We start from the raw sequence: 16,254 nt of genomic DNA, 5'->3' as shown, positions 1-16,254 counted from the left end.
CACAATCCAAAGATGTGCAGGTCAGGTGAATTGGCCATGCTAAATTGCCCACTGTGTTAAGTGTGTTAGTCAGGGGTAAGTATAGGGTAGGGGAATGGATTTGGGTTTGTTTCTATTCGGAGGGGCAGTGTGGACTTGTTGGAACGAAGAGCCTGTTTCCACACTGTAGAGAATCTAATCTAAAAAAAACTGTCAATTCTTTAAAGAATTATCTAATTTCAGAATTTAGGACCATTTCAGCTAGTAGCGTCACAGAATAGAGCAGCAGATGAGGCCACTATATGCCCCATAGAATATGTACCAGTTCTTTTAAAGAGAAATTCATTAATCCCAATATGAGCCCCTTTCCCCATCATTATGCAATTTCCATTCATTCCACCAGCATATCTCTGCCATCTTGAAGTCTGATTACTATTTTCTTCACTCTTTACCATACTAGGGTTTACTATCATCTACAAATTTAAATCGTGCCCTGTACCCAAAGCAGTATACGTCAAAAATAATTGTCTATCAAGAAGTCAGTGGTGCAAAACTGTTCACCACAAAACAAGATTTCTGTTCTTCAGCTTATTTTGTATCTATGCTTTCGTGACCCTTTTTTTTAATCTCATGGGCTTCATCTTGAGGAATCTATTTATCAAAAACATTTTGAAAATTCATATATGTAACATCAACTGTGGCATTCTCTAATATATCAAAGTTGTATATTTACCTTTAATAGATACCTGTCTTTTTTTTGACTGTACCAATTCAACTGAGTCTTAATTTTCTCTTCTCCATTCTCCTGATACACAAGAAAATCTTGTAAACATTCAGATATTTAAGAGTTAAAAACAATTATTTAAAAAGTTTCAAACATAAGCATTAATGGTTGACAATTGTTTTTTAATCTCAATCTTTAACTTGTTTGTTTTTTTGTAAAACAATCAATGCAGCTAAAAATGCTTTACACAAAATATTTTTAAAAATCTATCTCCAGACCTCAGCCCCAGCTGCGGTAGAGAAATTGGATCAACATTACCTTTTGAATGCAAAAGACATTGTATATAGAACCTGGATCTCAATGCTACTTGAATGTTGAATGGAGAAAGGATTGGGTGTATCATCATGTTAATATGTGTATCAGCTTGTCAGATCAATCTATCTCACGCTTGACTAAGTTAGGCATTAACAATTTTTAATCTCTTTGTGAGCAGTTGTTAATTATTAATTTACTTGGATCTATTATTTATGACTGCGCTTGTGTATGTCCATTAGGCAAAATTAAATGCTTACAAATTGTTCACAATTCTACTTTGATCATTACTGATCAATTTGTATGTAATTGTTCATTTTAAAATGTACTGTCTGCATCTTTTTAGTTATCAATGTCTTTATTATTTTTAAATTTTGTGTATGTTTCATTTTTAAACTATTAGCTTCAACTGTTGTCTTGAAGTCAGTGCTTGGTCCCTTTTAGTTGTGGGACATCTGCTCCCAGGAGGATCAGTTCCAATACCATACAACCCAGATGACCTCCTTCTTCAAAAACCTCAATTTCTCCCCAGACGTGATCAACGATGCCCTCCACCACATCTCCTTCACTTCCAGCTCCTCCGCCCTTGAGCCCCGCCCCTCCAACCGCCACCAGGACAGAACCCCACTGGTTCTCACCTACCACCCCAACAACCTCCACATACAGCGTATCATCCGCCGTCATTTCTGCCACCTCCAAATGGACCCCAACGCAAGGGATATATTTCCCTCCCCTCCCCTATCAGCGTTCTGAAAAAACCACTCCTTCCGTGACTCCCTCATCAGGTCCACACCCCCCAGCAACCCGACCTCCACTCTCAGCACCTTCCCCTGCAACCGCAAGAAATGCAAAACTTGCGCCCACGCCTCCTCCCTTACTTCTCTCCAAGGCCCCAAGGGATTAGACTAGATTAGACTTACAGTGTGGAAACAGGCCCTTCGGCCCAACAAGTCCACACCGACCCGCCGAAGCGCAACCCACCCATACCCCTACATTTACCCCTTACCTAACACTACGGGCAATTTAGCATGGCCAATTCACCTGACCCGCACATCTTTGGACTGTGGGAGGAAACCGGAGCACCCGGAGGAAACCCACGCAGACACGGGGAGAACATGCAAACTCCACACAGTCAGTCGCCTGAGTCGGGAATTGAACCCGGGTCTACAGGCGCTGTGAGGCAGCAGTGCTAACCACTGTGCCACCGTGCCGCCCAAATATCCGCCACAAATTCACCTGCACCTCCACACACATCATCTAACGCATCCGCTGCATCCGATGTGGCCTCCTCATATTGGGGAGACAGGCCGCCTACTTGCGGAATGTTTCAGAGAACACCTCTGGGACACCCGGACCGACCAACCAACCCAACCACCCTGTGGCTCAACACTTCAACTCCCCCTCCCACTCCACCAAGGACATGCAGGTCCTTGGACTCCTCCATCGCCAGACCATAACAACACGACGGTTGGAGGAGGAGCACCTCATCTTGCGCCTGGGAACCCTCCAACCACAAGGGGTGAACTCAGATTTCTCCAGTTTCCTCATTTCCCCTCCCCCCACCTTGTCTCAGTCGAATCCCTCGAACTCAGCACCGCCTTCCTAACCTGCAATCTTCTTCCTGACCTCTCCGCCCCCACCCCACTTTGGCCTTTCGGCCTATCACCCTCACCTTGACCTCCTTCCACCTATCGCATCTCTAACGCCCCTCCCCCAAGTACCTCCTCCCTACCTTTTATCTTAGCCTGCTGGACACACTTTCCTCATTCCTGAAGAAGGGCTTATGCCCGAAACGTCGAATCTCCTGTTCCTTGGATGCTGCCTGACCTCCTGCACTTTTCCAGCAACACATTTTCAGCTCTGATCTCCAGCATCTGCAATCCTCACTTTCTCCTTGTATTAATGGGACAATTTCACCAGAGAAATGAAATCACATACTGAGCAGCCCATGATCATGAAGCAATCCAACTTAAAGAGCAATTAAAAGCAATGCATGAACAGATGCAGAAAGAAAGACCCAAATAGGAACCGGCTCACCTGAAAAATCAGGAGGTTGAAAAGAGAACAAGAAATTGAAGGATGAGCTAACAGTCCTGTCAGTTTCTTCCCTGGTTCCCAGGCCCACATGGAATTTGTACCTGACAAGTTGTGACATCCAGGAAGTGATTCAGAAAAACAAAGCTATTGCCCTTGGGAGCCAGAGGGACTCGAGCAGTAAAGATTGAAATAATGATCAGGCAGAGATTAGAGGACGGCACTGAGGTGGTACTATGGACTGGTACTATGGACTGAAATGCACGCTGTGCATACACCTGCAACCCCCGAGAATATATATAGGTGGTCTAAAGAAATGCCTCACCCAAAGAAGGGGTCAATGAAGACATGGGAAAGCCTAGACCGGTTAAGGGGAACGTATATCCCTGGGGCGGGGTACAGATTCTGAATGTTATTGTAAGTAAAGAAGAAGGACATCACCTCCATGAAGCAATCAGAGGTGCTCTTGGAAAGTACGAGCAGGAGCTGCAAGATGGCTGGACAGCAATAAAACATTAGTTACAGGGGTATCGCCCACATAAGACCAATTGGTCAAAATGCACAGCTTGCTGCCAAAAACCCACAGAAAGGTTTAGGACAACCTGGAAAGAATATGCAGGAGCCCCAAATGTGCAGGATGACAGCGATTTTAAGGATTGCGATTATGGCCCGCTGAAGTCTGCTTTGGTGACCGGACTTAAACCTGAGCTCACTAAAATGTTAAAACTCACCAAACCAGACTGGGATCAGAGGGGACATAATGGCTATGACCTGGTGGACCGAGCCCATCAGCTCAACCGAGATATGGGTGCCGAATTGCAAGCCCTTCAGGCAGTACAAATGAAACAGACCTCCGGTAACCTTGGGAAGACCCAAGACAAGTGCCCAGGGGCCCGGAGGTTGGTGGCAAAAAGGAAAAGGGAGGAGTCACCTAATAAGCAATGAGGAAGAAGAGACCCTGGAAGCTGGGAGTACACCATCTCCTAGAACAGCTTAAACAACTAACCATCCAGCAGCAGCAGGAGCTGCTAAAGGTGACAAAGAACTGAAAGAGCCTACCCCCTGCCCCTCTACACTCCTACTGGCTTTATATCAACAGAGGGGAGATGGACTGGATGTGAACATGAGGGCAGTCGATCTGGGCATTTAGCGCCTTTTGGACCCAGGTATAGGATTGATGTGCCTAAATCAGAGGTACAAAACTAAACTCTTGCAATATAGGATAGTGAGATCAACTTATGGAGCAGAAAGTGACAGGATTGAAATTAAACAGACTAAACCTATACACCTTGAATTCGACCCTCACAAGTTAGTAACCTCTATATGGGTAGGACCTGTTGCCCAGCTACGTTTCGGAATGGACATCCTTACCCACATGAATTCCTCTTTACATTTCAATAATGGACAGGTAACATGGTCCATCAGAATTCTACAAAGGACTAAAAGACCACATGTTCTGGACTAAAAACAAGGATGACTGTGGGCTATTGAAAATGGAACCTGTGACTTTTACAAGAACATCTCCACTTTGTACCAAATAGGAAAAGGGACTTTGATGAAAACCCACAGCATCTCTAACAGCCCATGTCACCCATGCAAAAAGCAAGGAGGGAATGGGTATTAATTACAGATCACAGGAAAACCAAATGGACTGTCAAGACATTCAGCACTGTCATGACATTGGGAAGCCTACCCCTCATTGGAGCATCTACACAGTCAACAGAATTACAGGCTCTGACTGAAACCTACAGAGCAGCAGAGGATCAGTCTGCCAACTTTTACACAGACTCTCACTATCCTGCAGAATGTCATCTTATTGTCTTACTGTCAGATACTGCTTCCTTACAGGTATTGGCTGCTTGGAAAGTCCCACTAGAGAGAGGTCATGACACCACACCAGACAAGTTGGTTCTTGTGAAAAAGCCCCACAAGGAAGCCTTAGATGTGAAGTGGGAAGGACCATATCAGCGCTGTCAAGGTACAAGGAGAGGACACCGCCCATATCAAACGGAGATCTCACAATACAGCGGGACCAGAGATTGACTGACCAACATGATGTTTGTTATTGTTATTTAAATTGTGCGTGTTCTCTTTTTGTAAAGTGTAGTTGCCAAACTGTTAAATATCTGTAAACTGGGATAAGGATTGTGTCAATCTCTTCTAGATGCCTCAGGAGAATCAGAAAGGAGGACTGTGAAATACTGTGTTATAGCTATCTTTACTAACTCACTCATCAGCTCGCTATATTCATCAATACCGGGTCCCCATTCATTCACTCATAGCCAGTTACTAACCATTATTTACTATAACATGAATTCATTGATTCATTCATAAAGCCATGGTTCTGTCGTATCCAAATTAAAAACAATCCTTTCAAACCTATTGGATTAGATTAGATTACTTACAGTGTGGAAACAGGCCCTTCGGCCCAACAAGTCCACACCGACCCACCGAAGCGCAACCCACCCATACCCCTACATATACCCCTTACCTAACACTACGGGCAATTTAGCATAGCCAATTCACCTGACCCGCACATCTTTGGACTGTGGGAGGAAACCAGAGCACCCGGAGGAAACCCACGCAGACATGGGAAGAACGTGCAAACTCCACACAGTCAGTCGCCTGAGGCAGGAATTGAACCCATGTCCCTGGCGCTGTGAGGCAGCAGTGCTAACCACTGTGCCACCGTGCTGCCCACTGCATGTACTGCATGTCCACGCCTTATCAGCATACAGAACAATATCATCCCCATATATGTTGTGGTTCTGTTCGCCGAGCTGGAAGTTTTTGTTGCAAACGTTTCGTCCCCTGGCTAGGCGACATCATCAGTGCTTTGGAGCCTCCTGCGAAGTGCTTCTTTGATGTTTCTTCCGGTATTTATAGTGGTCTGTCCTTGCCGCTTCCGGGTGTCAGTTTCAGCTGTCCGCTGTAGTGGTTGGTATATTGGGTCCAGGTCGATGTGTTTGTTGATGGAGTTTGTGGATAAATGCCATGCCTCTAGGAATTCCTGGCTGTTCTCTGTCTGGCTTGCCCTATGATAGTAGTGTTTTCCCAGTCGAAAACACGACTATATATCCCCATATATATAGAGAGGAATTGAACATGTGGCTCCAGGAATGGTGCGGGAGGGAATGTTTTGGATACCTGGATAATTGGGGTTCATTCTGGGGTAGGTAGGACCTCTACAACCAAGATGGTCTACACCTGAACTAGAGTGATACCAGTATCCAGGGAAGGAGAAAGGGAGTTTGCTAATGCTCTCTGGGAGGGTTTAAAGTAATTCTGCAGGGGGATGGGAACCTAAATTGTAGTTCCTGTGTCCAGGAGGTTGAGTGTAGTGAGGTCAGAAATAGGATTTCAAGGTTGCAAGAATCTGCCGGCAAGCAGGAAGGTGGTTTGAAGTGTGTCTACTTCAACACCAGGAACATCTGGAATAAGATTACATTACTTACAGTGTGGAAACAGGCCCTTCGGCCCAACAAGTCCACACCGACCTGCCGAAGCGCAACCCACCCATTCCCCTACATTTACCCCTTTTACCTAACACTACGGGCAATTTAGTATAGCCAATTCACCTGACCTGTTCATCTTTGGACTGTGGGAGGAAACCAGAGCACCCGGAGGAAACCCACGCAGACACAGGGAGAATGTGCAAACTCCACACAGTCAGTCGCCTAAGTTGGGAATTGAACCCGGGTCTCTAGCACTGTGAGGCAGCAGTGCTAACCACTGTGCCACCGTGCCACCCAGTGGGTGAACTTGCAGCATGTGTTGGTACCTGGGACTTCCATGCTGTGACCATTTCAGAGACATGGACAGGACTGGTTGTTGCAGGTTCTGGGATTCAGATGTTTCAGTAAGAACAGAGAAGAAGTCAAAAGAGGGGAGGTGTGGCATTGTCAGTTAAAGACAGTAGTACAGTGGCAGAAAGGACTTTTGAGGACTCGTCTACTAAGGTAGTATGGGCTGAGGTTAGAAACAGGAAGGGAGAGGTCACCCTGTTGGGTGTTTTCTATAGGCCGCCGAGTATTTCCAGAGATTTAGAGGAAAGGATAGCATAGATGATTCAGGATAGGAGCGAGAGTAACAGGGTAGGTGTTATGGGGGACTTAAACTTTCCAAATATTGACTGGAAAATACTATAGTTTGAGTACTTTAGATAGATCGGTTTTTGTCCAATGTATGCAGGAGGGTTTCTTGCCACAGTATGTAGACAGGTCAACAAGGGGCGAGGTCACATTCGATTTGGTAATGAACCCGGCCAGGTGTTAGATTTCGAGGTCAGTTAGCACTTTGGTGATAGTAACCACAATTTGGTTATGTTTACTTTAGTGATGGAAAAAGATAGATATATACCGCAGGGCAAGAGTTATAGCTGGGAAAGACAATTATGATGTGATTAGGAAAAAATTAGATGCATAGGATGGGGAAGGAAACTGTAGGGGATGGGCACAATTGAAATGTGGATCTTATTCAAGGAACAGCTACTGCATGTCCTTGAGAGGCATGTACCTGTAAGGCAGGGAGGAAGTGGTCAAGCGAGGGAGCCGTGGTTTACTAAGGAAGTTGAATCTCTTATCAAGAGAAAGAAGAAGGCTTATGTTAGGATAAGGCATGAAGGCTTATTTAGCGCACTTGAGAGTTACAGATTAACCAGGAAAGATCTAAAGAGAGAACTAAGAAGAGCTGGGAGGGTACATGAGAAATCATGGGAAGATAGGATCAAGAAAAACCCTAAAGCTTTCTATAGGTATATCAGGAATAAACAAATGACGAGAATAAAATTAGGGCCAATCAAGGACAGTAGTGGGAAGTTGTACATGGAGTCCGAGGAGATTGGGAAGCGCTAAATGAATAACTTTTGTCAGTATTCACACGAGAAAACGACAATGTCAAGGATAATAGTGAGGTACAGACTATTAGAATAGATGGGTTTGCAGTTCACAAGGAGAAAGTCTTAGCAATTCTGAAAAATGTGAAAATAGATGATCCCTGGGCTGAATGAAATTTATTCTAGGATTCTCAGGGAAGACAGGGAGGAGATTGCAGAGCCTTTGGCTTTGATCTTTATTTCATCATTGTCTACAGGAATAGTGCCAGAAGACTGGAGGGTAGTAAATGTTGTCCCTTTGTTCAAGAAGGGGAGTAGAGACAACCCTGGTAATTATAGACCAGTGAGCCTTACTTCAGTTGTGGGTAAAGTGTTGAAAAGGGTTATCAGAGGTAGGAATTATAATCACCTAGAAAGGAATTGGTTGATTAGGGATAGTCAACATGGTTTTACAAAGGGTAGGTCGTGCCTCACTAACCTTATTGAGTTCTTTGAGAAGGTGACTAGACAGGTGGACGAGGGTAAAAGATTGATATATTTATGGATTTCAGTAAGGTGTCTGATAAGGTTCTCACAGTAGGCTATTACACAAAATACGGAGGCATGGGATTGAGGGTGATTTAGCAGTTTGGATCAGAAATGGCTAGCTGAAAGAAGACATAGGGCGATGATTGATGGGAAATGTTCATCCTGGAGTTCAGTTACTAGTGGTGTACTGCAAGGATCTGTTTTGGGGCCACTGCTGATTGTCATTTTTATCAATGACCTGGATGAAGTCATGGAAGATGCATTAGTAAATTTGTGGATGACACTAAGGTTGGTGAAGTTGTGGATAGTGCCGAAGGCTGTTGCAAGTTACAGAAGGACATAGATAAGCTCCAGAGCTGGGCTGAATGGTGGCAAATGGAGCTTAATGTGGAAAGGTATGAGGTGATTCACTTTGGAAGGAGCAACAGGAATAAAGAGTACTGGGCTAATGGTAAAGTTCTTGATAGTGTAAATGAACAGGGAGATCTCGGTGTCCATATACATAGGTCCCTGAGAGTTGCCATCCAGGTTAATAAGGTTGTTAAGAAGGTATATGATGCGTTACCTTTTATTGGTAGAGGGATTGAGTTTCAGAACCATGAATCATGTTGCAGCTGTACAAAACTCTGGTACGGCTGCACTTGGAGTATTGCATACCATTCTGGTCACTGCATTCTAGGAAGGATGTGGAGATTTACCAGGATGTTGTATGACATGGAGGGAAGGTCTTATGAGGAAAGGCTGAGGGACTTGAGGCTGTTTTCGTAAGCAAGAAGAAAGTTGAGAGGTGACTTAATTGTGACATATAAGATAATCAGAGGGTGAGATAGGGTGGACAGTGAGAGCTTTTTTCCTCAGATAGTGATGGATAGCACAAGGAGACATAGCTTTAAATTGAGGGGTGATAGATATAGGACAGGTGTCAGAGATAGGTAAAAAAAAGAAAAACACGGACTGCAGATGCTGGAAACCCGAGTTTGGATTAGAGTGGTGCTGAAAAAGCACAGCAGGTCAGGCAGCATCCGAGGAGCAGGAAAATCAATGTTTCGGGCAAAAGCCCATCATCAGGAATAGTGGTAAGGGCTTTTTAAATGTTTTTTTACTAACATTTACTAATTTAAAAGAAAAAAAGCCACTTGATTATGCAAGCAAACTGGATAGACACCTTTCATCCCATCAGAAGTAACATTTAGCATTTGTTTTAACCCATCTCTTGTCTCCCAGGTTAGAGGTCCAAAGGTTTAATGTACTATAGAATGGAATTGAAATACAGGGGAACCTTGATTATCTGGCATTCGATTATCTAAATTTTGAATTATCCGACAAGGTCTGATGCTTCACTAATCTGTGTTATCCAGCATTCAATTAGCCAAACAAAATACACCCCGCCCGTGTCCTTCAGATAATCGAGGCTCCTCTGTATATTTAAGAACTGTGTGTAAAGGGGCTCTGGTAAGAACTGTATTCAGGATTCTATTGCCGCCTCAAACTTGTGCTGAGATTGCTGAACAAAGAGGCTGTTTTTGTTATTTGAACATGATCTCACACAGTGCAGACAGAGACCATTCAGTCCATTGTGTCTGTACCAGGTCTCTGAATGAGTATTTTAAATTAGTGCCATTCTGCTGCCTTTTCCCCAGTGCGTTCTTGCATTGCCTGGAAGGGTGACAGAGGAAAAGGATTTTTCTCATATTTATTTGCTTATTTTGTAAATTACTTTAAATCTATGCTGTTAATCTCAATCCTTTTACAAATGGGAGCAACTCCTCTTTATCTACTATGTCCAAATCCCTCATGATTTTGAAAACTTCTATCAATTCTCCTCAGCCTTCCCTTCTCCAAGGAAAATCACCTCACTTTCTTCATTACTGAAGTTTCCAGTTCTGCCACAATCATTCTTGTAAACCAATCCAAAGATGTGCAGGTTAGATGGATTGGCAATAGTAAATTTTCCATAGTGCCAGGGAGGTACAGTCTTGATGAATTAGGGTTACAGGGTTAGGGTAGAGTGTGTGGGTCTGTGTGGGATGCTCTTCAGAGGGTTGATGCGGATTCTATGGGCTGAATGGCCTGCTTCCACACTGTAGGGATTCTATGATTCATGGTATGTCATACACTTTTGCACTGTCTCTAATGTGGTCACATCTTACTGAAGTGGGGTGCCCAGAACTGTACACAATACTCCAGCTGAGAGTGAGGACTGCAGATGCTGGAGATCAGAGTCAACAAGTGTGATGCTGGAAAAGCACAGCCGGTGAGGCAGCATTTGAGGAGCAAGAGAGTCAATGTTTTGAGCATAAGCTCTTCATCAGGAAAGGTCACTCAGTACTCCAGCTGAGCCTAACTGCTATATCATAGAAGTTGGGAGAGGTAATAGTATAGTGTTTTTGTCACTGGTCTAGTGATCCAGAGACCCTGGGAACTTAGGTTTGAATTTTGCCATAGCAGATGGTAACATTTAAATTCAATAAAAATATGAAATTAAAAGTCTAACAATGACCAAGAAAATGATTCATGAATGCCCTTTAGGGAATGAAAACTCTATCTTTACGTTGGAGAAAATGCGGACTGTAGATGCTGGAGATCAGTGTTGAGAGTGTGGTGCTGGAAAAGCACAGCAGGTCAGGCAGCATCCGAGGAGCAGGAGAGTCGATAAAGGCTTTTGCCTGAAACGTCGCTTCTCCTGCTCCTCCCTCAGATGCTGCCTGGCTTGCGATGCTTTTCCAGCACCACACTCTCGACTCCATCTTTACCTTGTCTGGTCTTTATGTAATGATGAACACATAGTAATTTGGCTGACTGCTGAAAATGTGTTGCTGGTTAAAGCACAGCAGGTTAGGCAGCATCTCAGGAATAGGGAATTTGACGTTTCGAGCATAAGCCCTGACTGTCCTAGCAAGCCATTCGGTTGTATCAACTACCAGAAAACTAACTAAACCAGACACACCAAAAATGAAATCAACAAACTGAGCCCTGTTAGCTGGCAAAGTCTACTTGCTAACATCTGAGTGCTATCTGTGCTTTGGACACTTTGACCACTTTGTGCATTAAAAGCACTTTAACCAAGAGTGCTCTTGTTGGTGAGGTAGACAAAGGAACACAGAAAAGTGCAGCAGACTGCTTTTCCAGCAATACATTTTTCAGCTCTGATCTCCTGCATCTGCAGTCCTCACTTACTCCTAAAGGAATACAGAATTCAGTTTGCAGTTCAACTCCAGTTTATTAACAAAATATTCCTTGTTAAAACACTATGTTAACATTTCCCAAATTCCCACAATATTTACTCTCCATATAGCTCTCCCATCTGAATGGATATTGTCCTCCTACTTCAAGTTCTATAATTTCCCCTCCCCCATGATCAACAATGCCCTCAATCACATCTCCTCCACCTCCCACACCTCTGCCCTCAAATCCACCCCCCCTCCAAAACCACAAGGTTAGAGGCACCCTGGTTCTCACATTCCACTCCACTAATCTCTAAATCCAATGCATTATTCTCCGTCATTTTCTGACCCCGCCACCAAAAAGATATTTCCTTCCCTATCCCTATCTGCTGTCTGCAGGGACCGTTCCCTTTGCGATTCCCTCGTTAGGTCCGTACCCCCCACCAACCTCTCCTCCACACCCAGCACCTTTCCCTGTAGCGGCAGAAGGTGTAATGCCTGTCGCCACACCTCCCCTCTTACTGCCGTCCAAAGCTGCAAAGAATCATTCCAAGTCTGGCAGAGATTCACCTGCATTTTCTCTAACTTGATTTATTGCATCCTTTGCTCCTGATGTGGTCATCTCTACATTGGAGAGACTGAGTGCAAATGTGGGGGCCAACTCAGAGAATATCCATGGTGTGTACACTCCAATCAACTCTATCTTCCATTTGCCAGTCATTTCGACTCTCCCTCCCACTTCCCCAATGACATGTCCATCCTGGGCCTCCTCCACCATCAAATTGAGGCCACATGCAAACTGGAGGATGAACACCTCATCTTTCACCTCGGGAGCTTATATAGCATCAACATAGAATTCACCAGATTCTGGATTAGTGGTGCTGGTAGAGCACAGCAGTTGAGGCAGCATCCAAGGAGCAGTGAAATCGATGTTTCGGGCAAAAGCCCTTCATCAGGATTAAAAGCTTTTAAATGTCTTGCCATTGCAATCCTTTTCAATTATATCTAACTGCACATATGTATTAAAATTAAACGTAATAAGAGGTCTCAGAGTTGTTACAGCAAAAAGGATGCTATTCGGCCCATAGTGCCTGTCCCAGCTTTCCAAGCAAACATCATCACTTCGTATTAATTTTCTACTTTCTCTACACACCACTGCAAACTTTTACCCAAATAATCTTCCAATGTCCTCCTGAATGCCTCAATTGAACCTGTCTCCACCACACTTCCAGATAGCGCATTCCACACCCTAACTACTTGCTAAGAGAAAATGTTTTCTCTCACAACACAAATTATTTGAAGAGGTAACAAATAGGTTAGACCAGCGAAACCCGGTGGATTCTTCCTCGACTTCCAAAAGACCTCACAGGTAAGGTGCCTCACAGGAGGCTGCTGAGTAAGATGAGGGCCCATGGAGTTCGAGGTGAGCTACTAGCATGGATTGAGGATTGGCTGTTTGATAGAAAGCTGTGAGTTGGGATAAAAGGTTCTTTTTCGGAATGGCAGCTAGTGACAAGTGGTGTCCCGCAGGGTTCAGTGTTGGGGCTGCAGCTGTTTACTTTATATATTAATGATCTGGATGAAGGGACTGGGGGCATTCTGGTGAAGTTCGCTGATGATACAAAGTTAGGCAGACAGACAGGTGGCACTGAGGAGGTGGGAGGCTGTAGAAAGATTCAGACAGTTAAGGAGAGTGGTCCAGGAAATGGCTGGTGCAATTCAACGTGAGCAAGTGCAAGATCTTACACTTCGGAAAAAAGAATACAGGGATGGACTATTTTATAAACGGTGAGAAAATCCATAAGCCAAAGTACAAAGGGATCTGGGAGTGCGAGTCCAGGATTCTCTAAAGGTTGGCTTGCAGGTTGAATCCATGGTTAAGAAAGCAAATGTAAAGTTGTAATTTATCTCAAGAGGGTTGGAATATAAAAGCAGTGATGTGCTGCTGAGACTTTATAAAGCTCTGGTTAGGCCCCATTTAGAATACTGTGTCCAGTTTTGGGCCCCACACCTCAGGAAGGATATAATGGCACTGGAGCGTGTCCAGTGGAGATTCACACAGATGATCCCTGGAATGGTAGGTCTAACATACAATGAATGGTTGAGGATCCTGGGATTGTATTCATTAGAGTTTAGAGGGTTGAGGGAAGATCTAATAGGAACTTACAAGATAATGCATGGCTTAGAAAGGGTGAACGCTGGGAATTTGTTTCCGCCAGGTGGGGATACTAGGACCCATGGGCACAGCCTTAGAATTAGCTAGGGTCAATTTAAAACGGAAATGAGGAGACATTTCTTCAGCCAGAGAGTGTTGAGCCTGTGGAATTCATTGCCTTGGAGTGCAGTGGAGCCCGGGACATTAAATGTCTTCAAGTCAGAGATTGATAATTTCGCAAAGAATTAAGAGAAACAGGGAGAGTTCAGGTAAGTGCCATTGAAATGCCTATCAGCCGTGATTGAATGGTGGAGTGGCCTCGATAGGCCGAATGGACTTACTTCCACTCCCATGGGCTTACAGTCTAACACCCTTGTTTTGCACATCATTTTAAATCTGTGCCCTCTTGTTCTTATTACAAGCAGGAATAGTTTCTCACTATTCTATCCAGAACACTGATGATTTTAAATAATATTAAATATTATTACAAATCTCCTCTTGTCCTCCTAGGAGAGCGATACCAACTTTTTCAATCTATCTTTATAACTGAAGTTTCTCATTCCTTGGAACCATTCTTGTAACTGCACACTGTCCAACACATTAACAACTTTTATCTAATGTGGTGTCCACAACTGCACACAATACTGCAGCTCATGGCTTAAGAAATGTCTTATTAAAGCTCAATATCTCCACTTTGCTCTTGTACTGCATGCCCCTATTAATAAAGCTGAGGACACTGTATGCCTACTTATTGTTCTGTCCTCTTGTCCTGCCACCTCAATGATCTGTGCACATATATATCCAAGTCCTTCTGCTCCTGCATTCCCATTAGAATCATACTCCCTATTTTATACTGTCTTTCAATATTTTTTCTTAGCGAAGTCCATCACCTCACACTTCTCTGCATTGAACCTCATCAGCGACCTATTCACCCATTCCACCAACTTGTTAATGTCCTGCTGAAGTTCCACTCTGTACTCCTCACACTACAAAAATCTAAGCCGTGACCTGACCATTCAAAATTATTTGACCCACCCCAAGTAAGCTCCTTTCAGAATCTCCATTTGATTTTTTGCACTGTTATGCACACTCACACATTTGTATACTTAAATGCACGCTTCAATAGTAAGAGTGAGTAACTAATCCACCTAGCCCTGCAACAATTTCTAAATGAGGCTGAAATCATCTCAATTGTTTCAGACCTTTGTAACTTTCTAAGTATTAAAGTTGGTAGGTGGAAGAAATAACGAAGAAAATAACCAAGTATGTTCTTGGGGCTTTAGCAGAAAGATTACAATTGGGACATTTACGTATACATATTCTTGAAGAAATTTTTTTGCATCCAACCATAAGTTAAGTAGAAAGGATGGTGATTATTAGCCCCTGATGAATTGTAATTTAATTAATTATACTTGCATCACCCTGTCCGCAAATATGATTTATTATTACTATTACTGCACCAGTATGAAATAGATGGAAGCTATCCTTCCTGAGTGCAATTACTTCTTAATTATACAATTGAAATGTGCTTTGAAGAATAGAATCATGATCTTTTAAATGATTTCTAGAAAAAAATGAGCATCTGAAACTGGTCCTTCACTGCCTACCAGACACATTTGTGGGCGGCACGGTGGCACAGTGGTTAGCACTGCTGCCTCACAGCGCCTGAGACCCGGGTTCAATTCCCGACTCAGGCGACTGACTGTGTGGAGTTTGCACGTTCTCCCCGTGTCTGCGTGGGTTTCCTCCGGGTGCTCCGGTTTCCTCCCACAGTCCAAAGATGTGCGGGTCAGGTGAATTGGCCATGCTAAATTGCCCGTAGTGTTAGGTAAGGGGTAAATGTAGGGGTATGGGTGGGTTGCGCTTCGGTGGGTCGGTGTGGACTTGTTGGGCCGAAGGGCCTGTTTCCACACTGTAAATAATCTAATCTAATCTAATCTGATTTAAAAGCTAGGCCTACATTTGGTGATGTCACAACTGCAAGGATGCACTTCCCTTATATATATGTGTGTGTTGACATCAAATCTTGTGACTGAAATTGCAGCTTGCATCTTGGGAAATTTATTCAAAGGAATATTAATAACATGACTGATATGAGTGAACAAAAATCAATTCCTGTTTTTAACAGGTGGAAAAAATGGAACTATTACAGCGTCTATCACAAAGAGCATTATTTGGAGGCACACATTTTTATTCATTCTTATCTGTAGATGCAACCCCTTTCAAAGATGAACGATTTTAGGTTTCATTGAGCTTATAGGTAGCTAGTCTAACTGAACCCGGCATGGAAAGCAACAATAATAATTGCATTATGCATCAACACCGCATGGGCTCATTGCGCTCTTCAGTGGATTTCATTTAAATGTAAGAACCTGAAAGAAGAGTAGGCCATTCAGCTCTGCCATTTAATCAGGTAGTGGCTGATCTGATTGTACCTCAAATCCACATTACCGCATTCCCCTGATAACCTTTAACCCCTTTGCTTACCAAGAATCTATCATTTCTGCCTTAAAAGTAGTCAAAT

Source organism: Hemiscyllium ocellatum, chromosome 11 (assembly GCF_020745735.1).
Source record: "Hemiscyllium ocellatum isolate sHemOce1 chromosome 11, sHemOce1.pat.X.cur, whole genome shotgun sequence".
Lineage (NCBI taxonomy): Eukaryota > Metazoa > Chordata > Chondrichthyes > Orectolobiformes > Hemiscylliidae > Hemiscyllium > Hemiscyllium ocellatum.
Note: the sequence above shows the minus strand (reverse complement) of the source record.